Source organism: Leptonychotes weddellii, chromosome 7, assembly GCF_054177405.1.
Source record: "Leptonychotes weddellii isolate Sample4059 chromosome 7, ASM5417740v2, whole genome shotgun sequence".
Lineage (NCBI taxonomy): Eukaryota > Metazoa > Chordata > Mammalia > Carnivora > Phocidae > Leptonychotes > Leptonychotes weddellii.
Genome location: NC_138375.1, coordinates 84,441,441 through 84,468,636, shown reverse-complemented (window position 1 = coordinate 84,468,636; position 27,196 = coordinate 84,441,441). Strand labels below are relative to the sequence as shown.

Below are 27,196 nucleotides of genomic sequence, written 5' to 3'. Positions count from 1 at the left end.
TGTCTCACATTTAGGTCTTTCATCCATTTGGAGTCTATTTTTGTGTGTGGTATAAGGAAATGGTCCAGTTTCATTCTTCTGCACGTGGCTGTCCAATTTTCCCAACACCATTTGTTGAAGAGACTGTCTTTTTTCCATTGGACATTCTTTCCTGCTTTGTCAAAGATTAGTTGACCATAGAGTGGAGGGTCCATTTCTGGGCTCTCTATTCTGTTCCATTGATCTATGTGTCTGTTTTTGTGCCAGTACCATACTGTCTTGATGATTACAGCTTTGTAATAGAGCTTGAAGTCCGGAATTGTGATGCCACCAGCTTTGCTTTTCTTTTTGAACATTCCTCTGGCTATTTGGGGTCTTTTCTAGTTCCATACAAATTATTTGTTCCATTTCTTTGAAAAAAGTTGATGGTATTTTGATAGAGATTGCATTAAATGTGTAGATTGAGCTAGGTAGCATAGACATTTTTACAATATTTGTTCTTCCAATCCATGAGCATGGAATGTTTTTCCATTTCTTTGTGTCTTCCTCAATTTCTCTCATGAGTGTTCTATAGTTTTCTGAGTACAGGTTCTTTGCCTCTTTGGTTAGATTTATTCCTAGGTATCTTATGGTTTTGGGTGCAATTGTAAATGGGATCGACCCAGACAAAGACCCCATCAAAAAGGAGAACTACAGATCAATGTCCCTGATGAACATGGATGTAAAAATTCTCACCAAAATACTAGCCAATAGATGAAACAGTACGTTAAAAGGATCATTCACCTCGACCAAGTGGGATTTATTCCTGGGCTGTAAGGTTGGTTTAACATCCGCAAATCAATCAATGTGATACAATTCATTAACAAAAGAAAGAAAAAGAACCATCTGATCCTCTCAATAGATGCAGAAAAAGCATTTGACAAAGTACAGCATCCTTTCTTGATTAAAACTCTTCACAGTGTAGGGATAGAGGGTACATACCTCAATATCATAAAAGCCATCTATGAAAAACCCACAACGAATATCATACTGAATGGGGAAAAACTGAGAGCTTTTCCCCTAAGGTCAGGAACACGGCAGGGATGTCCACTATCACCACTGCTATTCAGCATAGTACTAGACGTCCTTGACTCAGCAATCAGACAACAAAAAGAAATAAAAGGCATCTGAATTGGCAAAGAAGAAGTGAAACTGTCACTCTTTGCAGATGATATGATACTTTATGTGGAAAACCCAAAAGACTCCACTCCAAAACTGCTAGAACTCATATAGGAATTCAGTAAAGTGGCAGGATATAAAATCCTCTAGAATTTTGATGGATTCCTGTCTCGCATTTAGGTCATTCATCCCTTTTGAGTCTATTTTTGAGTATGGTGTAAGAAAATGATCTGATTTCATTCTTCTGCATGTGGCTGTCCAATTTTCCCAACACTATTTGTTAAAGAGACTGTCTTTTTTCCACTGGACATTCTTTCCTGCTTTGTCAATGATTAGTTGACCATAGAGTGGAGGGTCCATTTCTGGGTCCTCTGTTCTGTTCCATTGATCTATGTGTCTGTTTTTGTGCCAGTACCATACTGTCTTGATGATCATAGCTTTGTAATAGAGCTGGAGTCTGGAATTGTGATGCCACCAGCTTTGGTTTTCTTTTTCAACATTCCTCTGGCTATTCGGAGCCTTTTCTGGTTCCATACAAATTATTTGTTCCATTTCTTTGAAAAAAGTTGATGGTATTTTGATAGAGATTGCACTGAATGTGTAGATTGCTTTGGGTAGCATAGGCATTTTAACAATATTTGTTCTTCCAATCCATGAGCATGGAATGTTTTTCCATTTCTTTGTGTCTTCCCCAATTTCTTTCATGAGTACTCTATAGTTTTCTGAGTACAGATCCTTTGCCTCTTTGGTTAGGTTTATTCCTAGGTATCTTATGGTTTTGGGTGCAATTGTAAACAACCATTATTATTTTTAAAGGCTTTCTTTGTTTTCTAGGAAAATTTCAGAAGGTATTACTGCTCTATTACATAGAACATTTCTACAATGCTATAATGATACTGTTTGGTAGTCTTATTCTGTAAGCAAGTTTTTCATAAAAGCATTTCTATTGCCTTGGCAATATAGACTGGGTAATTATTCTAAAATAAAATCTTGAGAATGAATTTGGAAAGTTTTTAGAAAATCATGCTAAATATGATCTTTCCCTTGCATGTTTCCTCCCACCAAAAACAAAAACAAAAACAAAAACTTACTTTTCTTTCTACCTGTATTCATCTCTAGATATGGCCCTATCCATTACTATAGACCTCTGTATCATGTTCACTAAAGTGGCCAGATATCTTGGAATTGAATAAGTGTGTTAATTTACTTATTGATTACCAGCCCAAGAAATTCAATAAATATTTTACATACCTTGTCAACACTTCAAAATTGGGAATGCTCACATAAAAATCCCTATTTCTGCTCATTCTTAATCTCAGTCTGTCTTTCCATGTGGAATCAATACATTAGAGCCAAGGGAGCTGCCCAACACTTTAGGAGGGTCTTGTACTTTCCAGATTGACACAGTTCTACCCACTCCACCTTACTCTTATTTTTACCTACATGGCCCAGGGCCTTTCAGTTTGCATCTTTCACCTAGCCATTTCCTCATAAAGTTGTTTCTTTGAGCCTAGCACATTTCGATTTATATACCTAGATCTTGAATAAATTGGCAGAGAGGGGGAAGTATGAAGATCACTATTGTCATCTTTTTAATCGAGAACATACTGCACATATTATGTTTACTTTTCCAAAAAAAAAAAAAATTGATCACTGGGGAATATTTATTCTTACTTCTTATTTCCAGCACATAGTATAGGTTCAATAAATGTTTACTGAATGAATAAATGAAGATCAGTTGTTCACAATACCTTAGCAGATAAACTGCTCAGTTCCCAGTCCTCTTTTTATTTTTTTAAAAGATTTTATTTATTTATTTGAGAGAGAGAACATGGGGAGGGGAAGGGGCAGAGGGAGAAGCAGACTCCCCAATGAGTAGGGAGCCTGATGTGGGACTCTATCCCAGGACTCTGGGATTATAACCTGAGCCAAAGGCAGACTCTTAACCAACTGAGCCACCCAGGCACCCCAGTTCCCAGTCCTCTTAAGCCCATATTTGCTCTTTATTGCCCTGAAAACCACTCCCACCAACACCACCAATGATTAAAATCGCTACCAGAAAAACAGACCATGTGTCCCAGGTCAGGTGAAGGCTAAATTGCTATAACAAAGAGGCCCCAATATATAGTGGCTCAAAGAACATACAAATTTATTTCTCTTGTACATAATAAGTACTAGGATAGGAGGGCCACTCTGTTCCATTCAGTCATTTAGGGAATCAGAGCAATTCTTATTGCTCTATCAGACGCTTTCAGATTCCTTTTGTAGTTTATTGGCAGTTTATCAGTTTTGGCACCGTTGACATTCGGAGCTGGATGGTTCTTTGTTGTGGGCGCTGTCCTGTGCATTGCAGCATGTTTAGCAGCCCCCTTAACCTCTACTTGCTAGATGACAGTATGCCTTCTAACCCCAGCCTCCACTGTGGCAACAAAAGATGTCTCCACACATCGCCAAATGTCTCCTAAAGGTAAAATTGTCACCAGTTGAGAACCCTGGTTTAACTATAATCAAACTGCAGGAAATATGGCAGTTTTGATAAAACATACTTTTCAGTTAACCTCTACCTATGGATGCACATCTGTCTAGCTAATTTGTAGTTTCACCACTCCAAGAATTGTATTTTGAAAGTGATTTCTGTTAGCATCAATAGTTCTTTCCATACTTTATATTAGACCGTGCTGCTTCAAATAGTTTTAGTCATGGTTTAGGAATTATGCTTGATATCAAGGTTTAGATTATTAGGTTAAGTAAAAAGAATTTGAAAATGGTTCAGTGGTGGCAAAAATAAGATGTTTATGCAGGAATGTAAATTATGTAGGATCATGAGATTGTAAAGAGTTGGCAGCAGCTATTTGTGAAGAAAGTTTGCCTGCATTGGGTTCATTGGATGGATTTCCACCTCAAGTTTAGAATTTGCCTAATCCTGCCCAAATCATTATTCATCTCTGACAAAATAAAAAATTTACTAAAGAAAGAAGGTTAAAAATTTTTTTCTACTTAATCTTTCTGCTTTCAGATTAAACAAGTATTTGATTGTCAAAACACTAAGCTAGGTAAAGCTAAGTATTCTGGAGACTATACTGCACCTCTTTTAAGGGGCTGGTGGTAGGGGAGCAGGCAGGTAGTAGAAGCCTTAACGCTGGGATTGTGCTCCTCCCCTCCCAATTCTTCTGAAGGAATTAAAGGTAAAAAGAAATCTCCACCTAGTATTGAATAATATCCCTTTGTGGCTTTATCCTTTTGGATTTAGGCTGACTACAATGCCTACCTTACCTATCTCACAAGGAAATTTTCCACACCCTCAGCCTTTTATGCCTGCTTAGCCCTGTTTAACATATCCTGAAAAACTTCACTAGTAACTGCAGCTTATTGGATCAGGAGTGGACATATGGCCCAAGAACATCAATTTCTGACAATAACTGATGACATTGTCTAATCCTAAAAGGTGAGCTAGTTAGACCAAATGTATTTCCTTTTGAGGATTTAATCTAGAAAATCTACAGTGAAAATTGAAGTTAATAAAGTACATAGAAAAATGGGCCGTGAGACAGAGTCAGGGTCTTAAGATAGAACTATAAAGCATAATGCCAAACTAGCATTATGAATGAGAAAATCATCTAGGGGTATATAGAAACTAAAATTTAGAACAAATATATTCATAATAGAGGAAAGGAGTAACTCACTTGTTGATTACCTGGGAAGGAAAATACTAGTTTTGAATTCCCACCTCTCCTTTCACTACAATTAGTGTAAGGACTCCAGCTGAAAGTAATATTGTGTAATGGTTAAGTATGTGGGGCTGTGGAGTCAGGGAGCCAGGGTTCAAATCACAGCTTTACTATTTAATAGCTGAGCATTCATAGTTATGCAAATTGTAAAACTTTCTGTGCTATAGTTTTCTTCTTCCTCAGAACCTAGAGAGAATAAAGCTGAAAGGAATCCTTTTAGAAAGAATTGTCTTCTTAATAATGGGTGAGTTCTTTGGTTCCAGGCTCTCAACATTATCTTGGGCCTGCTGTTTCCCCATTACTTTTCCAGTTCCTGAGTATGTTAAAAACCAAAACCAAAAAAAAAACCCAAAAAAACAAAAAACCACCCACCCATTGTCAGTTAGTCACTAGCTGAGGATACTGTACCCTCTGGGGAGGCTTTGGGGAAAGATGTCACTTTTTAGGATACCAACTAGTGCCTACACAATAGCGCTCCACTTTTTCCAGCCTTACCTCTCAATTTTTTTTTCCGAGATAATCACTTGAGTCCTGACAGATTTATTGATTTCAAGCATGTGTCTCTCAAGTTTCTCAGTTCTGCTCACTATATATCCTTTATAAGAATCCCCCATATTTCCCTCCTCTTGGTCTCTTCTGAACCATTTCTTCTCACAAGGTCTTCCATGAACCCTTCCCTGATCATCCCACCCCTGACAAAGATTCCTTGGTCTTGGGCTTCTGTCTTCATCCTTTAGAGTCCAGTTTTAGAAAGAATCTTGCTAAGTCAGTTTAGCCAAAATCCCCTACCATACTATTTGATCACCCTCCATATCTGACCAAATTCCTCATCTTGCCCCCCCCCCCCCCAAGTATTATCTGATCATGCTGGCCTGCCTTCAGTAAGAATCCTGTTTGGTCAGTTTAGAAAAAAAAAAATATCCCACCTCTTAGTAATTTTCATGTATCAAATCCCTCATTCTGCTCCTTGGCTATAAATCCCCAGTTTTCCTTGTTGTATTTGGAATTAAGCCTGATCTCTCTCCCTTCCCCCTACTGCAAAAGCCCATTGCAGTAATCTCTATAGCTATGGCAATAGTCCTGAATAAAGTCTGCCTTAAAATTTTAACAGGAGTCATGAATAACTTTTTCTTTAACACCTACATTGGCCTTGACTTCCTCTAGTCTCGCTGTGTATACAGCTCCTTTCAGCCGTTACAAGCTATTTGTGGTGTTATTTCTGTGCCTCAGAAATAGATATTTCCGTGGTGTCATGTCTGTGCCAAATTAGTCCATGTTGTCCAGTATAGTGCCTCGATTGTCCAGTATAGTGCCTCGAAAACTAGAAGCGTTTAATAAATACCTGTTAGTTCTTCTAGGGATAAACATAATTGTCAATTTGCCACAAGACTGGGCAGTGCGGTGGCTGAATACTTCCCAAGAAACTTACCCAGAAGCTTTGTCAGTGACTTGTGGGCATAGGGGAAGATTACCTCAACCTCATTGCAGGTTGGGTTGTCTGCGAAGCAGATTCAAGGATGGAAATGAATATGCAGGAGGGTTGTCAGGCAGTCCTCTTGGGATCAATGACTATAGAAGGGGAGGGAAAGAAGCCAGATCGAACAAAGAGAGAAACAGGGCTGCAGACAAGTTACAAGGCCTGGGCAGACCCTGTGGGGGGACACTAATGCCAGGATAACCCTCAGAGACTTCCCAAATGGGAGCAAGGGAGTGAGCACTTTATACCCACTCTTACCTCATTAACCACTTTTTAGATGTGGGCTGCCCTTAGCAGGGGCCACTCTCTTTAGCTGCAGCAATTCCCAAAGAGGGCTTATAACTGAGCTCTGTTTGCTGACAGCATTCCCAGTAGTTGGGAATCTGGGAGGCACAGGATAGGGTCCCAAACAGGCTTCTGCAAAGACATAGGATATAGAGGCTAGAAAGTTCAAGTCTAGACTGGATCAGAGTAAGGTCCATATCTGTGTCAACCACTTGCTTTGGACTCCTCAGTAGGTTCTCTGTTGCCCATGTAATAAAGTACAAACTCCTCTGCCTGGTATCCAAGCCCCACATGGACCTTTATTTCACTCCTCACAACCTCCAAAACACCAGAACTACTTGCCCTTGGCTTATGTTTTCACCTCTGTATTGAATACCTTTTGACAATCTAAGCTATGTCCATCCTGGAAGCCAAATTTTATTCTCGCCTAGTCACATCTAATCCCTCAGCCCAACCTTGCCTACCAATTCTTTCTGCAGCACACATAGATCATTCCATCTGCTCCATTCATTTGGGCCCTTGAATACACCCTACTCTCTGCAGCCATATATCTGGGAGATGTGTAAACCTTGCTCTGCCTGTGAAATTGTAAGCTCCCTGAGGGTGGGAACTGTGCCTACAATACCCAGCACAGGGTCTGGGGCATTGTGGTCATTCAAAATATAGTTACTCCTCAAACCCTGACCTACCTTAGGTCAGCTGTGTAAGAAAAACAAAAAACAAAAAACTTTTCTTCTTAAAAATGTTCACAAATGGGGCCCCACTTAGTTCTCCTTGTACATGGGTGCCCTTGCTTTAATGAGAAGTTATAACGCACAGCTCAGTAGACAAAAGAAAAAAGAGAAAAAAAACGAAGGATGAGGCCTTTGCTCAGATGTTCTCATTTACAGTACACTTCAGGACAGGAAATAAAGACTTCCTGCCAATTCAAATGACATTAGTTTTGTGGAAGCTTATCCGCAGGCATGTAAAAAGACATGCGCACAAAATAAGTTAATCACATATAGTGTGAATTGGTTAAGATTGAGTTCAAGTAAATCAGAAATTTTTGAAGAGTCAACAAAATTTCAAAATTCACAGTCATTTCCTGAAAGTAGAGTCTGGTAAAATTGGCTTATCACCTCACTTTTAATACACATATGCGATTTCCTGCCTACAGCATTTCCCAAAGGGATGAGAAAAAAATATTTTACAACTAGGGAAGTTTTATAAGAGGGATTATCTATAGTTCCTGAATAAGAAGCCTTCTCCCTCTCCAGGCACACCTGCAGCTCCTAATAGCCGACTTACGCAATTTTCCTCTCTACTTGAATCAAAATTGGCAGTAAATGTTGTATATGTCTCACAGAGTGAATGTTTAAATCTTGTATTTACTGGTTCATGAAACTGGTTCCCTCTAGTTTACCAGCATGGAGGGGTGGGTTTGCAGGGAGCAATTAGGGATAAGATAGCCAAAGAAACACAAAGTCAGTTGAAAAAAGAAATCTGTGTGTCTGGCTCTCTCTCTATGAATTATGACTATTCAAGGGGGAAAAAAATCTGAACCTTTGCCAAAAGACTGGCGTGTAAAGGGACAGCTGGAGTTTTCTGTTAGGGGTTACAATGCATTACTTGTTCCATAAGGGAAAAAGGGGATCACTTACCACAGCAACTCACACATTGCATGAGACACTGGCACATCTCTACCTCGTGAAGCATTTTCTTCAAAGGAAAAGAACTAGATATTTCAGGAAGGTCACTGAAGATCTTTGGGTACAGACATGCTGACCTTCCTGGTAGAGATTTGTAGCCTTTGTGGTGTGTGGACTCAGTCTCTATAGATGCCTTCATTGTGCTATAACTTTTATACAGGATGTATTGTTTAAACTGCCAACCCTAATTCCAATTCCCTTAGAGACTCAGGAAATTCTAACCAAATAACATAAAACCCCATTGTATTTTTCTTTGGGTGAGATGTAAATAACATTTCAAACAAGAACAAATACATAAACATGGCACTAAGTTGGAACTTTCATTGGGCCTCTAAAATTGTAATGTTTTTAAACATTTAAATACAAATGAAAAAAAGAATGATAACCACGTTTAAAAGTCTCTTAGGAATCAGAGACTCTGTCACAGCTGTCCTTGAATCTGGGCTCATAGTAGGTCTATTTGGGCACTTATCAGTCCTGAGACCAGCACTAGCCAATGTGGGTTAAACTCTGACCAACCTTCTCCACCAGGGTCAAGGCAGACACACGGGAGAAGTCACATCTTTTCCTAACCCTAGATTTATTTTATTTTTATTCATTTATTTTTGTTTAGATATTTGAAATACAACTTTATTCTGATTCTTAACAAAAAGGAATGGGAATGACAGGGATAAATGAGATTTCACCACTGGATATTGTGATGTGGCTATAGTAGTCTTACATCTGAAACTCAGGAAGGAAGCAACTGCGTTCCAAAACATCTGAATATGCAGGTCCAAAAAAATGAAGGTCCTTTTAAACTGCCACGTTCACTCTGAAGCCCATTCATCTCCTTCAGCATCCCCAAGATGAAGCACATGTTGTGCTCAGCTATATAATCAGTGGCAAGCACCTTGCACCACTGTTACCATGGATACTGGCCTAGAAAACCAAACTTCTGACGCTGGGCTGCAGGTGCACTTTCTCGCAGGTCATCATCCTCATCCAGGAGAGCAGTTGTCTCAGCAAGTTCTAAATCGTGCTCATACCGTGCTGCCAAAGCTAGCGCCATGACAACCTCTGGTGGGGCAAGAGCAGGCATGGCGACAAACTCCAAGTTAGGGTCTCCAATTAATTTTCTAGCAAGCCACAGGAAAGACTTTTCAAAGTTGCAGTTACTTTTGGCAGAAATGTCATAGTACTAAAGGTTCTTCTTTCAGTGGAAGACCATAGATTTTGCCTTAACTTTCCTGTCCTTAGTGTCCACTTTGTTGCCACACAGCACCATGGGGATGTTTTCCCATACTTGTACCGGATCTCTATGCCAGTTAGGCACATTCTTGTATGTAACCCTTGATGTTACATCCAACATTATAATGGCACCCTGGGCTTGGATGTAATAGCCATCTCTCAGCCCACCAAATTTCTCCTGACCAGCTGTACTCCATACATTGAACTTAATAGGTCCTCTGTTGGTATGGAACACAAGGGGACAGACCTCAACACCCAAGGTGGCTACATACTTCTCAAATTCACCAGTCAGATGGCATTTCACTAACATAGTTTTTCCAGTACCACCATCACCAACCAATACAAGTTTGAACTGGACTTGGGGTTCTCCTTGGGTAGCCATTGTGCTTTTGCTTCCAAAAGTGTCTCCCACCTGTCTGACTGAGGCTCCTAACCCTAGATTTAAACAAATAAACAAAAAACTTTTCAAAGGTTGATTGGGTGAACTATTTTACTGTATGCAATTGGGGTTCATTTCCTAGATTTCCAAAATTAGTGGAAAAGTCAGATTCCATCTTGATGGTTAAGCATATCAAGACAGATTAATTTAAAATTATCTCATATTTGATTTTCCTTAGAAAGTTATATGTTTAAGTAGATATTTATAATGCCTATGGAGAAGAAAAATAGGAATTGGTGCATTTAAGCCAACCTTGAGGTATTTGGGAGTGTCTCAAGCATCGGGGATCAGGTTCCAGAATCTACAGTAACAGCCTTCTGGAAGGCAGCTAGGTAGAGATTCCACTTGGTTTCCTGAATGGTGGGGCATACACCAGCCCTCGAGTTTTCTTGGACCACGGCCTCAGCAATGAAGCTGCATTAATGGCCCAGGGGTTGTTCAATTTCAAGGGTGACTCTGAACCATAGTAGCAGAGAACAGGCCACTCACTTGCCATTAGAAAATTCCTCACATATGTTTTAGTCCTTTAGCATTTGTGGTAAGATTTCAACAGAAAGAATGTGAATAGTATTTTCCAAAAGGGTTCTAGTTGCCTGAAGGATTTCCTATCATTTAAAATGTCTGTTGGCAGGTATACTGAATAAAAAGAATTTATTCTCACCAGTATTTTACAAACTTGTTGAATGTTCATATTAATGATAAAAGACCTGAAAGAAAATAAGAGGAGCCCACATTGTATTGTATGCTCTGTTTGCTGAGATTACATATTAATGTTCCAGAAAGTAGCTCATTACCATTTCTATTGACGAGTTCTCTTTCTACTTCATTCACCAACTTTGCTTTCATTATTATCCTGTAGACTACAGTAGTCTGTTTAGCATTTTTGTCATTGACCTTTTATCTTTGTTCATATTTTATTCTATAATATCTTATGGGAGGTTACTTATTTTTTAGAATGGTTAATGTCTGTAATCTTTTTTTATTGAAGTATAATTAGCATATGGTATTATATTACTTTCAGGTGTACAGTATAAATGATTTAATAATTCTACACAATACTCAGTGCTCAGCACAATAAGTGTACCCTTAATCCCCTTTATTTATTTTATTCTTCCCCCTACCCACATCTTTTCTGGCAACCACCAGTTTGTTCTCTGTATTTAGGAGTCTGTTTTTCTGTTTGTTTCTGTTTTTCTTTTTCTTTTTTTCATCCGTTTCTTAAATTTTACACATGAGTGACATCATATGGTGTTTGTCTTTCTCTGTATGACTTATTTCACTTAGCATGTCTATCCATGTTGTTGCAAATGGCAAGATCTCATTCCTTTTTATGGCTGAGCAATATTCCACTGTATGCATATTCCACTCTTATTTATCTGTCCATCTATGGATGGACACTTGGGTTGCTTCTGTATCTTGGCTGTTTTAAATGATGCTGCAATAAATAGAGGGGTGCCTGTATCTTCTTGAATTAGTGTTTTTGTATTCTTTGGGTAGCTGTCTACTAGTAAAGCTTTGGATTATGTGGTAATTCTATTGTTAATTTTTCTGTGGAACCTCCATACTACTTTCCACAGTGGCTGCACCAGTTTGCATTCCCGCCAAAGGATGAGGGTTGCTTTTTTCTCCACATCCTCACCAACACTTGTTATTTCTTCTCTTTTTGATACCTGCCATTCTGACAGGTATAAGGTGATATCTCATTGTGGTTTTGACTTGCATTTCCCTGATGATTAGTGATGTTGAGCATTTTTTCATGTGTCTGTTGGCCATCTACATGTCTTCTCTGGAAAAAATGTCTATTCAGGTCCTCTGCCCATTTTTAATTGGATTATTTGGTTTTTTTGGTATGTGTTGAGTTGTATAAATTCTTTATATATTTTTGGTATTAGCCATTTATCAGATATATCATTTGTGGTTTTTTTTTAAAGATTTATTTATTTGTTTTAGAGAGAGAGAGAAAACAGGTGCGTTGGGAGAGGGGCTGAAGGCAAGGGAGAGAATCTCAAGCAGACTCCCCGCTGAGTGTGGAGCTTGGCCATGGGGCTCAATCTCACGACACTGAGACCATGACCTGAGCCGAAATCAAGAGTCGGATGCTTAACTGACTGAGCCACCCAGGCGCCCCTCAGATATATCATTTGTAAATATCTTCTCCCATTCAGTAGGTTGCTGCATTGTTTTGTTGATGGCTTCCTCCACTCTGCAAAAGCTTTTTATTTTGGTATAGTCCCAAAAGTTTATTTTTACTTTTTGTTTCCCTTGCCTGAGGAAAAATTTCTAGAAAAATGTTTCTATGAGTAATCTATTTAAAATATCAGAAAAAGAAAAAAAAGGAAGTCCTTAGTATTTGACTAAAGAACTATAGTTTGCAATCACGGGTCTTTTTTTTTTAATCGTCCTAATTTTTTTTAAATTGTGGTAAAATACACATAACATAAAATTTATCATCTTAACCATTTTTAAGTATATAGTTCAGTATTGTTAAGCATATTTCACATTGTTGTGCAACCAATCTCTAGAACTTTTTCATCTCACAAAACTGAAACTCTGTACTCATTAAACAACTCCCCATTTCCCCCTCCTCTTAGTCCCTGAGAAGCACCATTCTACTCTGTTTCTATGAATTTGACTACTCTAAATACCCCCATATATGTGGAATCCTACAGTATTTGTCTCCTTGTGACTGACTTATTTCATGTAGCATGATGCCCTCAAGGTTCATCCATGTTGTAATATGTGTCAGAATCTCCTTCCTTTCTAAGGCTAAGTGATATTCCATTGTATGCACATACCACATTTTGTTTATCCATCCATCTGTTGTTGGACACTTGGATTGCTTCCACTTTTTGACTATTGCAATAATACTTTTATGAACATGAGTGTTTGAGATCCTCACTTTCAATTCTTTTGGACATATATACAGAAGTGGGATTGCTGTATCATCTGTTAATTTTATTTCTACCTTTTTGAGAAATTGCCATACTGCGTTCCATATCAGCTGCACCATTTTACATCCCCATCGACAGCATACAAAAGGTCCAATTTTTTCATATCCTCACAACACAGTTTCTGTTTTGCTTTCTTTTCCTGGTAGTAGCCAGCCTGATCAGTGAGAAGTGGTATTTTGTTATGGTTTTAATTTGCATTTCCCTAGTGATTAGTGATATTGAACATCTTTTCATATGTTTGTTGACCATTTGTATATCATCTGTAGAGAAATGTCTATTCCAGTCCTTTGCCCATTTTCTTAGGTTATTTATTTTTTGTTGAGTTATAGGAGTTCTTTATATATTCCAAATATTAATCCCTTGTCAGATATATGATTTATAAATATTTATTTCTGTTCTATAGGTTGCCTTTTCCTTCTATTGAATGTGTCCTTTGATGTACAGTTTTTTATTTTGATATAGTCCAATTTATCTATTTTTATGTTTGTTGCCTACAACCACAGTCAATCAGTTGAGATTTGTACATTGCGTAGGATTAATCAGAATTTACGTTTGAAGTTGAATTTAATGCTGTTTCCACTTGGTGGTAGTTTCTAGCAGTTTTTCAAGTTTTAATCTTGATGGACAAGATGATGCCTCCATTCTTTTAAAGGGTTAATTGAGTTGATGAAAATAGAGCTTGTGGTATTTTGAGATAATAGCATTTTTTTAATTTATGCTACACATTTTTTTTTTCAGTGAAAGACTAAAGGGATTTTTCATTACCATAGATTTTAGCTCTCCCAGGCATAGTTAAAAGGGGGAAGTTATATTTTTAACATAGAAAGAGAAATCTATGCATGCAAACCCAACAGAGAAAAGCAAGAGATATTGTTCCTCTCAGCAACTACAATTAACAGAACCTGTCTTTCTCCAAAACCCAAATCTTTTGACCTACACTGAGACTAAACAGGAGTTTCTTTGTATAGTCTTAGAAGACTTGAATGCTGAGAACCTAACTCTAGGGGATAAAATATTAAAGAAGCTCTCTGTGTTAAGTGAGTTGCTGTTCAACATTTTTGCAAGAGTTAGCTACCCCACTTTAGTGAAAGTGCTGCCATAGGATTGTATAGTTTCCTGGTGGAAAATACAGTTACAAAATATCAATAAAGGTTGTATGAATTTACAGGAAAAGGGAGAAAAGAGTAACAAGAAAATACAAACAATTGTGATTTTTTTCAAATCACTACCATTAAAATTTCCTTTTGCTTTTTCCTCTCCATTTTATTGTGACACGTGCTGTAATAATAGATCTACAATGTAGGACATTTCTTGCTTTTCTATGTGAATCTGTATTTAAGCATTAAGAAGTAGTTTACTTTCCTTTTTGCATGATAATTCAACAGTCATTAAAATATATAAAGTTTAGGATCCACAACTATCTGCTTTATTCTCTACCTTTCACAGCAGACAGATTCTTAGAGGTGAAATCTGAATTTGATCTCTGCAGAACATTCAAGACTTCAAGGATATCTCAGACTTTGCTTTCCTTTGCTACTTTTGACTCTCAATTTGCTGGGAGACAGTGCATTCCTGATAAGCATGGATAAGGTTTTGTTCCCCTGTATGTGAGATTTACAAGGACCTGAGTAATGTCATGATAAATTTATGTCACCTTCCTGAGATGAGCATCTGGTTGGATGATGCCTCTAAGATTCTTCCTTGAATATTTTACTATCTACGGAAAGGCAAATTAGGCTTATTATATTCAAAGGAATATTTCTTTTCTCTTTCTTTTTTTGTTTCTTTGATATTAATATTGTTTTTACTTTTTGTATGGGAAGGTGAGGAAATTTACAAAAAAACAGAAGGAAGAAATAGAAACAAAGGATGAAGAATAAGGGAAAAGAAGAGAGAATGGAAGGGAAAGTAAGGAAGATAAGAAAAAGTAAGGGTATAGTAGAAAATTTTGTCTGGGCTCTGCTAATTTCTTATAGCTTTGGGATTTATACTGTAATTACTTTTCAAATGACACATTAGGGTGGTAAAATGAGAAGAGTTGATTAACTGGGAATTCAAGATGAAAGAGCCTTTGAAAGAACTTTATCTAGCTTAGCCCCACAACTTGCAGGGGAAGAAACCACACTGTGAAATGATTTTCCCGAAGTTCTTCCTGGTAGTTAATAGAACTGGAATTACAACTAATGACCAAGTCTGTATTATTAAGTGACAAATACGGGTTAATCAAAATTCTGATATTAAGCCCAACTCAAAATTTAATGAAGACCACTCCCCGTATATTACTATACATTCTAAATCATGCTGTTGTAGTGTATTTGAATCATGCTCTTGGTGCCATGCAACACAATGGATTTGGTTCATAGGCCCTGGAAAAGGAGCTAGAAAACCTTGTTTGGCTCTGCTTACATTGCTGAACTTAAATTTCCCCATCTATAAAATATGTGTTAGATAACTTCTAAAGTCTTCCATGTCTGAAAATAAATTTCTAGGAATATTTCCTCATTCAAGTTCATATATAGCGCCCCACATGCTCAGCCCTGAAGCACTTTTCCTAGAGCAATATTTGCCTAGTAGATCTCACCAGCATGTAGTCTGCCACATCAACATAGTCAACCTGGTCAACCAGGTTTGGATAAGCTTTGCTATTTTACTCAGTTTGAAGCAAGCACACTCCTTCTCCGTATCCACACTACCCAAGTATGCATTCCTAATTGGCCAAAATTATTAAATGGCTCATAAAGGGAGGTTTTTTGTTTTGCTCTTTAAATTCTCAACAGAGAGCAAAGCAAAATGTATTAGAAGACCACATATCCTGCAACTCCTGTACTGGGCTGTGTATATCATCCTGTAGAGGACAGGCTTCTTTTCTCCAGCCCTAAAAATCTCAAAAACAAACTTTAAATTTGTATAGCATGAAGTTAACCCCTTTGCACTGTGAAAAGAGCCTCAAAAATAGGCTTAGTTTCTTGAAGAACAAAAGAATGAAAACAGATGTAAGACTTTTGTAAACAGTAGAATGAAAACAGTAGAAAACTACAGATGGATGAATGGATTACCATAAGAGCTAATGTACTTGTAAGTAGGGTGAGCATACATCCTGTTTTTCCTGGGGCAGTCCTGATTACTTCTATTATCCCAGTGTAACTATTAATAGCACCTTTTTCACTCCAAAAGTGTCCTGGTTGAGAAACTAAATAGCAGTGTTACCCTCAAATAAGCCATACTAATAAAAGGTTGTGTTTCCCATTCTTGGAGTGGAGGGAACAGCTCTCTTCTAGGCTTCCTTTCAAGATATTCACCTTGAATTGTAAATTCAAGAACATTGGCCACCTATATGTCCATTTTAATAAAATTTATTGTCCCACCTCAGTTGCCTGTCAGCCTAACCATGAGAAACCTATTTGATCATACTTAGGGTCCATCCCTGTCTTGCACTAAATGAGAGCAGATACACAGTGGCAGCATCTTTCTGAGCCATGTATCATGATACTGGGAAGAGAGACCTTTTTTTTGAGAAACAATGGCTTTTTATCACTTAAAAACAGCTTACCCTTTTTCTCCCTGCTGTGGGAGAAAACTAAGCTCCTTAAAGGCAGGAGATGGGGAAGGATGTATTAACTGTTAATATGTGCCATATGCCAACACTAATGAGAAGGGACAGTTTTGTACTGGAACACAGAACATTAAAAAGCTTGCTTGTGGGCAAGAGAAGTGAACTGTCAGTTCACTGAGTGCTTTTATAAATGTGAGCCAAAGCAAATTGTCAGATGTTTTTTTTATGGATCATGTGATTGGGGAGAGGGATGGTTGTTGGGCAAGACAGGTTTTGTAGCATTATCACTCATATGAATTTCAGATCATCACTTCTGAGGCTTCTCCAGGAAGTGCTGAGCATCCCACATTACAGAGAAAAATGGGGCATCTTTCATTCACTGTGAACTGAGACACGTCCTGGGGGTTAAATGGAAAGGGAATGAACCATCCACAGGAGGCATATTTATTCTGCAGCTCCTTCTCTACCCTTTTTGTTTTCTGGTTGTAGGTTTTATTTTTAGTTTTTTAGAAGGAAATGTTAAATAAACTGGGAAGATTCATTTTTGCTTTACAACAAATAAGAGTTTCTGTACATAGGCAATATCTTTGCATTAGGTGACAGTCATCCATATCAAATATATCCTAAAAGAACAGCAAGAAGGGCAAGATATATATGATCTGTGATTATGTGCACAAGAGGAAAATTTTTTTTTAATTTTTTTTCTGCAGAAATACTAATTGGAAATTTAATGTGAACATATCTTACTCTAGGAGATATTTTTAAAAATGAAGCAATAAAGAAGTGTTTCAAGACCTTTCAAAATAAAAAAATCAGAGTAAATAAATTATTAACTTCATAGGACAGAAAATATTAGTGTTATTATTAATGGCATTAATATTTAGGTAGAAGATAAAAAGAACCTATTTATTATGAAAATATTTCAGTAAACTCAGATTTAGTTTTAGGAAAACACCACTCTCATGCCTAGCTTGTTCATTCTATCTAAATTTTTGTTTTCTTTCAAAGAAATTTCTCATCACCCAAATCCCTGAAGCCATGCCTTTCTATAATGTTCCTTTGATGACTTAAGTAAAACTTTTCTTCCTATTTCTGGGAGCCATTTCAGCTAACCTCTGAACACTTAAAAATCACAAAAGGAGCTGGATGAACTAAATCACATTGTTTTCCAACTTATGGTAAATTCTTTTCTCTCAGTAATTTGTCTAACAGTTCCCAGGGAATTTTCCTAAGATATAAAACAAAGAGAATTAAATAGGATGTCCTAGTATTTGTGCATTACATTGGCATTGTATTTGCATGTTGCCTCCATGGAGCATAATGTTTGCTTTCTGCCTAGAAATATTTGTTTGCTATGCTTGGGTTTATATTCCATACATCCACCAGTATTATATCTTATCCATCTTTGTTTCTATCACATCATTTATTAAAAAATATTTATTGATCATAACTATATCTCATAAATTGACTGATGAGAATAAATAGGTTCACCCAGTCCTTGTGGGCTTTTTCATCATGGAAGTGATTCCAGGCTTTAAGGGTGTTTTTGTTTTGTTATTTTCCCATTTTGTTTCAAATTTTCTCCTTTTGGCCAATTAAAGAGAATATTCCAAGTAAGAGGCTCTTAGATGACATCATAGGTGTGGCTTACTCCTCTCCTCCTTTTTTAGAATTCTCTGGTTTTCAAGAAAACCTAGAAGTGGGAAAGGACCAGGAGAGAGGGAAACAACTGACTGGAAGAGAGGAGAGAGTCTTTGAGGAATATGAGATCATACCCTCTCCTGTATTCCTGTCCTCTAGGCTCCCGTGGTCCCTGAAGCATCACCGTTGTTGTAAACCCTCCTTTACATGATTATTTCCCTCATTTTTTAATGGTTCAATTGTTGTAGACAAGATCTTCCCTAAGAATATAAATGGAAGAATCTTGAGATGCCATTCCTCAAAATGTAATTACTTATTAGAACATATAACAGTTTTTCAAAAATAAAAACATGCAGAGTCAGGCTTAATCATTCATTGTCTCTTTTCTTAACAAGAAGGACTAGAAAGTTTTTATACCTAATTCTTATTAAGACATCATACTGTTATACAAATCTTTTTCAGTTATACCACAATCTGTAAAATAGATGCTTTCTTTGCCTTTTAGGCCAAAATCACAGTCTTACTTTTCATTTCTGTTCTGGGTTTAGTCTTATTTCAAATGAAAAAAAAATCATTTGCAATTTTCTCACAAATCAGGTTTCTTCATATGTGAAGACATTTGCTTCCTTACTTCAGAGCAAAAATCTGATTATTGTCCTTTAAGAAATAATGTCTTGGAGGGTGAAAGTTCACCAGTATTTACATTCTGTTTATTTGGATTCTATCCCTTTGAGAAAATGGCGAATTCTTTCAGTATGCCAGCAGGAGAAGAGGAATGCTTATACATAAGAGCAAAACAACTTTTGTTTTTAACAAAGATTTTTTTAATCTGGTTCAAACAAAGATTTCTGTACAATCCATTGGTTGATTTTACCACACAATAAATCTAATTCAGTGTTTAATTGACAGGAAACTGGTTTGAATGGGTATAAATTTTTATTATTATTATTTCAAAAAAAAAAAAGAGCTCAGCCTCCAGGAATGCCTTCTTAAAAATCAGAGCTTAATTTTTTTTCAGAATTACAATTACTCAGTTCTTTCTCATGCCTTATTCTATTTTTCAGAACAGTAATTTTCTAAATTGTTTGTTAACCATTTCACAGCTACTACACAACTTCATGAAACAGTGTGTTAATCTCAATATATAACAGTGAATAGGTATTTATAAAATGAAATAACCTCCACCCCTGCATTCTCCTGCAGACCCACCTCCTCCAATTGAGGAGCCCCCAATCCAAAGCAGTGCCACAAGCCTGGCAGTGTGTAAGCAGCCCTAATAGTGGCCACTCCAAAATGACTTCTGCCTTGGGGAGAGGGGAGGATAACCACACATACTGGTCCAACTGTGCCCCAGCAGTAGGCTAGGGGCAAACATCAGGTCTGACTACAGGCAGCATCCACCAATGAAAGCTTCTCAGGGGACAACACAGGGAGAGCACCCTGCAGGTCAGTGCTTTGGCAAAAGCCTGGTCTGACTCAACTTAATTCATTTTGGCTCCAGACTGGCCCACTAACACCCCAGAGACCAAACCCTCCCCATAACAGGCAAAGAGAGCCATTGCAGATGACTTGGCTGAAGGCAAAAGTGGCTTAGCCACAATAGCAGGGGGCACACAATACACATAGAAGACATCCCTGAAGTGCCAATTTCTGATGAACAGGGGACATTGCACTGCAGGGCACTATAGGAACTCTTCTTCATAAGGCCACTACATTCAAGAGTAGGAAATGCAGCTGACTTTCCTAAAACATAGAAACAGACACAGAGAGTTAGACAAATGAAGAGACAGAGGAATATGTCCCAAATGAAAGAATAGGACAAAATCATAAGAGAGCTAAATGAAATGGGGTTGAGTAATATGCCTTATAGGGAATTTAAGGTAATGGTCAAAAAGATACTCACTGGACTGAAGAAAAGAGTGAAGGACCTTTGTATGACCCTGAAAAAAAGAGATGGGAAACATAAAAAGAACCAGTCACAGATTAAGAACTCAACAACTAAAATTAAAAATACACTAGAGGGGGGCGCCTGGGTGGCTCAGTTGGTTAAGCGACTGCCTTCGGCTCAGGTCATGATCCTGGAGTCCCGGGATCGAGTCCCACATCGGGCTCCCTGCTCAGCAGGGAGTCTGCTTCTCCCTCTGACCCTCCTCCCTCTCATGCTCTCTGTCTCTCATTCTCTCTCTCGCAAATAAATAAAATCTTAAAAAAAAAAATAAATAAAATAAAATAAAAATACACTAGAGGGGAAAAATGCACAAGAGGGAGTAATTAGTAGACTAGAGGAAGCAGAAGAATGGATCAGTGACCTGGAGGACAGAGTAATGGAAAGCAATCAAGCTGAACAGGAGAGAGAAAAAATAATAAAATAGGAAAATAGACTTAGGGAACTCAGCGACACCATGAAGCATAATGACATTTGCATTTTAGGGATCCCAGAAAGAGAATACAGAGAAAAGGGAGCAGAAAATTTATTTGAAAAAATAATAGCTGAAAACTTCCTGAGTCTGGGGAAGAAAACAGAAATCCACATCCAGGATTCACAGAGAGCCCCCAACAAAATCAATGTAAGGAGGTCCACACCAAGACACAGTAATTAAAATGGCAAAAGTAATGATAAAGAGAGAATTTTTAAAGCAGCAAGAGAAAAGAAAACAGCTACATACAGGGGAAACCCCATTAGGCCACCAGCTGATTTTTCAGCAGAAACTTTGCAGGACAGAAGAAAGTGGCATGATGTATTCGAAGTGCTGGAAAACAAAACAAAACAAAACAAAACAAAACAAAACAAAACCCAAAAAACAACTGCAACCAAGAATACTCTATCCAACAAAGCTGTTGTTCAGAATAGACGTAGAGATAAAGAGTTTCCCAGACAAACAGAAGTTAAAGGAATTCATCACCACTAAACCAGCCTTATAAGAAATGTTAAAGGGGAAGGGAAAGACCATACGTACATGGAAGGGAAAGACCATACGCAGGAATAAGAAAAGTAGGAAGCACAAAAGTAGTAAAATTAAGTATATCTATAAAAAAATCAGTCAAGGGATATACAAAAAAAGGATGTGAAGTATGACTTCATATACCTAAAACAAGGGGGGGTATATAAAAATTTAATGCTTATAGAATGCACTTAAATTTAAGGGACCATCAACTTAATATAGACTGCTTTAGGGATAAGATGTTATATATAAATCTAATAGTAACCACAAATCAAAAACAGGTAATAGATATGCAAAAAATAAAGAGAAAGAAATCCAAATATATCACTAAAGGAAGCCAGCAAACCATGAGAGAAGAGAGCAAGAGAAGAACAGAGAAGAACTAAAAAACAACCATAAAACAAGTAAACATACTTATCAATAATTACTTTGGATGTAAATGGTCTAAATGCTCCAATCAAAAGACACAGGGTGACAGAATGGATAAAAAAGCAAGAGCCATCTATATGCTGCCTACAAGAGATTTATTTCACACCTAAACACACATGCAGATTGAAAGTGAAGGGATGGAAAAACGTTTACTGTGCAAATAGAAATGAAAAGAAAGCCAGGGTGGCAATACTTATATTGGACAAAATAGACTTTAAAACAAAGACTATATAACAAGACGAAAAGAAAGACACTACACAATCATGAAGGTAACAATCCAACAAGAAGACAGAATGATTATAAATATTTATGCAACCAACATGGGGCACCCAAATACATAAAACAGCTAATTACAGAAACAAAAGAAGTAATTGATAATGATACAGTAATAGTAACTTTAACACCCTGCTTACATCAATGGATAGATCACTCAAACAAAAAAATGAACAAGGAAACAGTGGCTTTGAATGACATATTGGACCAGATAGATCTAACAGATATATTCAGAACATTCCATCCTGAAACAGCAGAATATACATTCTGTATAAATGCACATGGAACACTCTTCAGAATAGATCATATGTTAGGCCACAAAAAATGTCTCAACAAATTCAAACAGATTGAAGTCATACCATGCATCTTCTCCAACCACATATTTGAAACTAGAAATCAATGAGAAGAAAAAAAATCTGGAAAGAACACAAATACATGGAGGTTTAATAACATGCTACTAAACATGAATGGGTCAACCAAGAAATCAAAGAGGAAATTTAAAAATCCATGGAGACAAATGGAAATGAAAACACAAGTGTCCAAAATCTTTCGGATGCAGCAAAAGTGGTTCTAAGAGAGAAGTTTATAGCAATACAGGCCTACCTCAAGAAGCAAGAAAAATCTCAAATAAACAACCTAACTTTACATCTAAGGGAAATAGAAAAAGAAGAACAAACAGAACCCTAAACCAGTAGAAGGAAGAAAATAATAATCATAATCATAATGCTGCAGAAATAAATCAACTAGAAACAAAAAAATAATAGAACAGATCGATGAAAACAGGAGCTGTTTTTTATTTAAGATCAGCAAAATTGATAATCCTTTAGCCAGACTCATTAAAAAAAAAAAAAGAAGAGGGCTCAAATAAAATCAAAAATGAAAGAGAAGTAATAACACCACAGAAATACAAAGGATTATAAGAGAATATTATGAAAAATTATATACCAAGAAATTGGACAACCTAGAAGAAATTAATAAATTCCTAGAAACAATCTCCCAAAACTGAATCTGGAAGAAATAGAAAATTTGAACACACTGATTACCAGCAATGACATTGAATCAGTAATCAAAATAATCACAGCAAACAAAAGTCCAGGACCAGACAGCTTCCCAGGTGAATTCTACCAAACATTTAAAAGAGTTAATACCTATTCTTCTCAAACTATTCCAAAAAATAGAAGAGGAAGAAAAATTTCCAAATTTATTCTATGAGGCCAGCGTTACCCTGATTTAAAAACCAGATAAAGATACTACAAAAAAAGAGACCAATATCTCTGATGAATATAGATGCAAAATATTAGCAAACCAAATCTAACAACACATTAAAAAATTCATTAACCATGATCAAGTGGGATTTATTCCTGGGATGCAAAGGTGATTCAATATTCACAAATCAATCAACATGATACATCATATCAACAAGAGAAAGGATAAAAACCATGTGATCATTTCTATAAATGCAGAAAAAGCATTTGGGAAAGCACAATATGCATTCATGATAAAAACCCTCAACAAATTAGGTTTAGAGGGAACATAACATAATAAAGGCCATATATGAAAAACCTGCAGTTAACATCATACTCAGTGTTGAAAAACAGAACTTTTCCTGAAGATCAGCAACAAGACAAGGATGTCCACTCTTATCACTTTTATTCAATGTAGTATAAGAATTCCTAGCCTCAGCAATCAGACAAGAAGAAATTAAGGTCATCCAAATGGGTAAGGAAGAAGTAAAACTTTCACTATTTGCAAATGACATGATACTCTATAAGAAAAACCCTAAAGACCCCACCAAAAAACTACTAGAACTGATAAGTGAATTCAGTAAGGTTGCAAATCAGTACAGAATCAATATACAGAAATCCATTGTATTTCTATACACTAATAATGAAGCAGCAGAAAGAGAAATTAAGAAAATAGTCCCATTTACAATTGCACCAAAAATAATAAAATGCTTAGAAATAAACTTAACCAAAGAGGTGAAAGACCTGTACTCTGAAAACTATAAAACACTGATGAAAGAAATTAAAGATGACACAAACAAATGGAAAGATATTCCATGCTCGTGGATTGGAAGAGAAAATATTGTTAAAATCTCCATCCTACCCAAAGCAATCTACAGATTTAATGCAATCCTTATCAAAATACCAACAGCATTTTGCACAGAAGTAGAACAAATAATCTTACAGTTTAATGAAACCAAAAAGATCCCAAATAGCCAAAGAAATCTTGAAAAAGAAAAAGAAAACTGGAGATATCACAATCCCAGATTTCAAGATATACTACAAAGCTGTAGTAATAAAAACAGTATGGTACTGTCACAAAGATACACATAGATCAAGGGAACAGAACAGAGAGCCCGGAAATAAGCTCACAATTATATAATCAATTAATTTCAACAAAGGAGGCAAGATTATGCAATGGGAAAAAGACTGTCTCTTCAACAAATTGTGTTGGAAAAACCGAACAGCTACATGCAAAGGAGTGAAACCAAACCACTTTCTACACCCTACACACAAACTAAAAGTGGATTAAAGAACTAAATGTGAGGGGCACCTGGGTGGCTCAGTTGGTTAAGCGACTGCCTTCGGCTCAGGTCATGATCCTGGAGTCCTGGGATCGAGTCCCGCATCGAGCTCCCTGCTCAGCAGGGAGTCTGCTTCTCCCTCTGACCCTCCCCCCTCTCATGCTCTCTCTCTCTCATTCTCTCTCTCAAATAAATAAATAAAAATCTTTAAAAAAAAAAAAAACTAAATGTGAGACCTGAAACCCTAAAGATCGTAGAAGAGAGCACAAGCAGTAATTTACCTGACATCAGCAGTAGCAACCTTTTCTAGATATGTCTCCTGAAGTAAGGGAAACCAAAGCAAAAATAAACTCTTAGGACTACATCAAAATATAAAGCTTCTGTACAGCAAAGAAAACAATCAACAACACTAAAAGACAGCCTACTGAGTGGGAGAAGATATTTGCAAGTGGCAAAGTGGCATAGCTGATAAAAGATTAGTATCCAAAGCATATAAAGAACTTATACAACTCAACAGCCAAAAAACAATCCAATTTAAAATGGGCAAAAGACATGAACTGACACTTCTCCAAAGAAGATGTCCAAATGGCCAACAGACACATGAAAAGATGCTCAACGTTATTCATCATCAGAGAAACGCAAATCAGAATTACAATGAGATATCACCTCACACCTGTCAGAATGGCTAAAATAAAAAACATAAGAAAGAAGAAGTGTGGTGAGGATGTGGAGAAAAAGGAACCCTCTTCCATGGTTGGTGGGAATGCAAACTGGTGCAGCCACTGTGGAAAACAGTGTGGAGGTCTATCAAAAAATTTAAAAAGGAGGGGCGCCTGGGTGGTTCAGTCTTTAAGCATCTGCCTTCGGCTCAGGTCATGGTCCCGGAGTCCTGGGATCAAGTCCTGTGTCAGGCTCCTTGATCAGCGGGAAGCCTGCTTCTCCCTCTCCTTCTGCCTGCCGCTCCCCCTCTTGTGTTCCTTCTCTCACCGTTTCTCTCTCTGTCAAATAAATTAAAAAAATCTTTTAAAAAAATTTAAAAAGAGAATTACCATATGATCCAGAAATTCCACTACTGGGTATTTATCCAAAGAACATAAAAACACTAATTTGAAAAGATATATGCACCCCTATGTTTATTACAGCATTATTTTCAATAGCCAAGATAATGCCTATTGAAATCAATAGATGAATGGAAAAAGAAGAAGTGGTATATACATACAATGGAATATTGCTCAGACATAAAATTAATGAGATCTTGCCATTTTCAATAACATGAATGGATCTAGACAGTAAAATGCTAAATGAAACAAGTCAGTCAAAGAAAGACAAGTACCATATGATTTCATTCATATGTGGAATATAAGAAACAAAACAAATGAACAAAGTAAAAAAGGACAAGCCAAAAAACAGACTCTTAATTATAGACAAACTAATGGTTACCAGAGGGGAGGTGGGGCGGTGGTACGGGTGAAACAGGTGAAGGGTATTAAGAGTACACTAAATGTGATGAGCACTGAGTAACATATAGAATTTTTGAATCACTATATTGTATACCTGAAACAAATATAAAACTGTGTGTTAATTATACTGGAATTAAAATAAATAAAAAATTAAAATAAAAGGAAACACGGTGATGTTTTAATCCATGTCTAGAGTTTTATTTACCAATTGACTGATTATCATCTGGTTTGGCTAGTCTACCATCTTGTGTATTAAATGCATAATACTCTCCTCTTTCTCCAACTTAATTTTGCACTCATTTGCTGTGTTTAAAGATATTGTTAATTAATAAATAAATTCTAGTAGAAAACAGGAGACACTAAGCTGTACTGGAAAGACATTTTTCTAACAATTGTAATTTTTGTTGTTTGTATGTTCTCTATTGGTAGAAAAAAAAGAAGCTTTCTATCTTCTGCATCTAAAGCAAAAGATTTTTTTTTTTGACAAAAATGACTAAAACCATAGTTATTTATAAATCAGAATCACTGAATTTTTTTAGCAAATTTACAAAGAGAAGCATAAAAATGATTACCACTTTTTATAGAACTTTTTGTAAAACTTTTCTCCTTATCTATTTTATTATGATGCACCTTGGGGTAGTTTTCATCATATTTATTGTGCTTGAGGTTTATTGATTATCTTCAGTATGTGGATTTGTGGTTTCACCAACTTGGACAATTTACCTCAACTCTTTCTTAAAATGTGTTTATGTCTTGGGTCACCTGGCTGGCTCAGTCAGTGGAGCATGCAACTCTTGATCTCGAGGTTGTGAGTTCGAGCCCCACGTTGGGTATAAAGATTACTTGAGAAAAAAAATATGTATGTACATATATATGTTTATGTCTCACCCACCCCTTATGTTTTTTGGAAACTCTATATGTATATTTGGTCATTTGAAGTCATCCCAGAGATCACTGATACTCTGTTCTTTCTTGTTGTTTAGACTTTTTCCCTGGGGCCTTTTCTATTTTGGGCCATTTGCTATGTCTTCTAGCTTTGTAATCTTTTCTACTGCAATGTCTAATCTGCTATTAATCCCACCCAGTGAATTTGTAAATCAGGCACTGTAGTTTTCGACACTATAACTTAAATTTGGGTTGTTTTTATATTTCCCACGTCTTTATTTGTTCAATCTTACTTCTAGCTTCTTTATCATTGGAATACTATTACAATAATAGCTGTTTAAATATCCTAATCTAATTCTGTCATTGGTGTCAACTACAGGTTAATGCAAATGCTTGATTTCTAATTGTTTCCTTTCTTCTTTGTATACCTTTAGATGCCAGACATTGTGAACTATATCTTGTTGTGTGCTGGTTATTTTTGTTTACCTATAAATATTCTTGAGTTCTATTCTGGTACTCATAGTTTCTTCCTACTGGGTCTTATTTTT

At 36.8% G+C, this 27,196-nt stretch overlaps 1 protein-coding gene and 1 pseudogene across 1 annotated transcript in view; one reads left to right on the top strand and one right to left on the bottom strand.

Moving 5' to 3' along the window:
* Positions 1-27,196, top strand: part of LOC115936549 (uncharacterized) — a 541,924-nt gene that overhangs the window by 279,542 nt on the left and 235,186 nt on the right. The gene's annotated exons all lie outside the window — the stretch shown is intronic.
* LOC102742497 (GTP-binding nuclear protein Ran pseudogene) lies at positions 9,223-9,956 on the bottom strand (annotated as a pseudogene).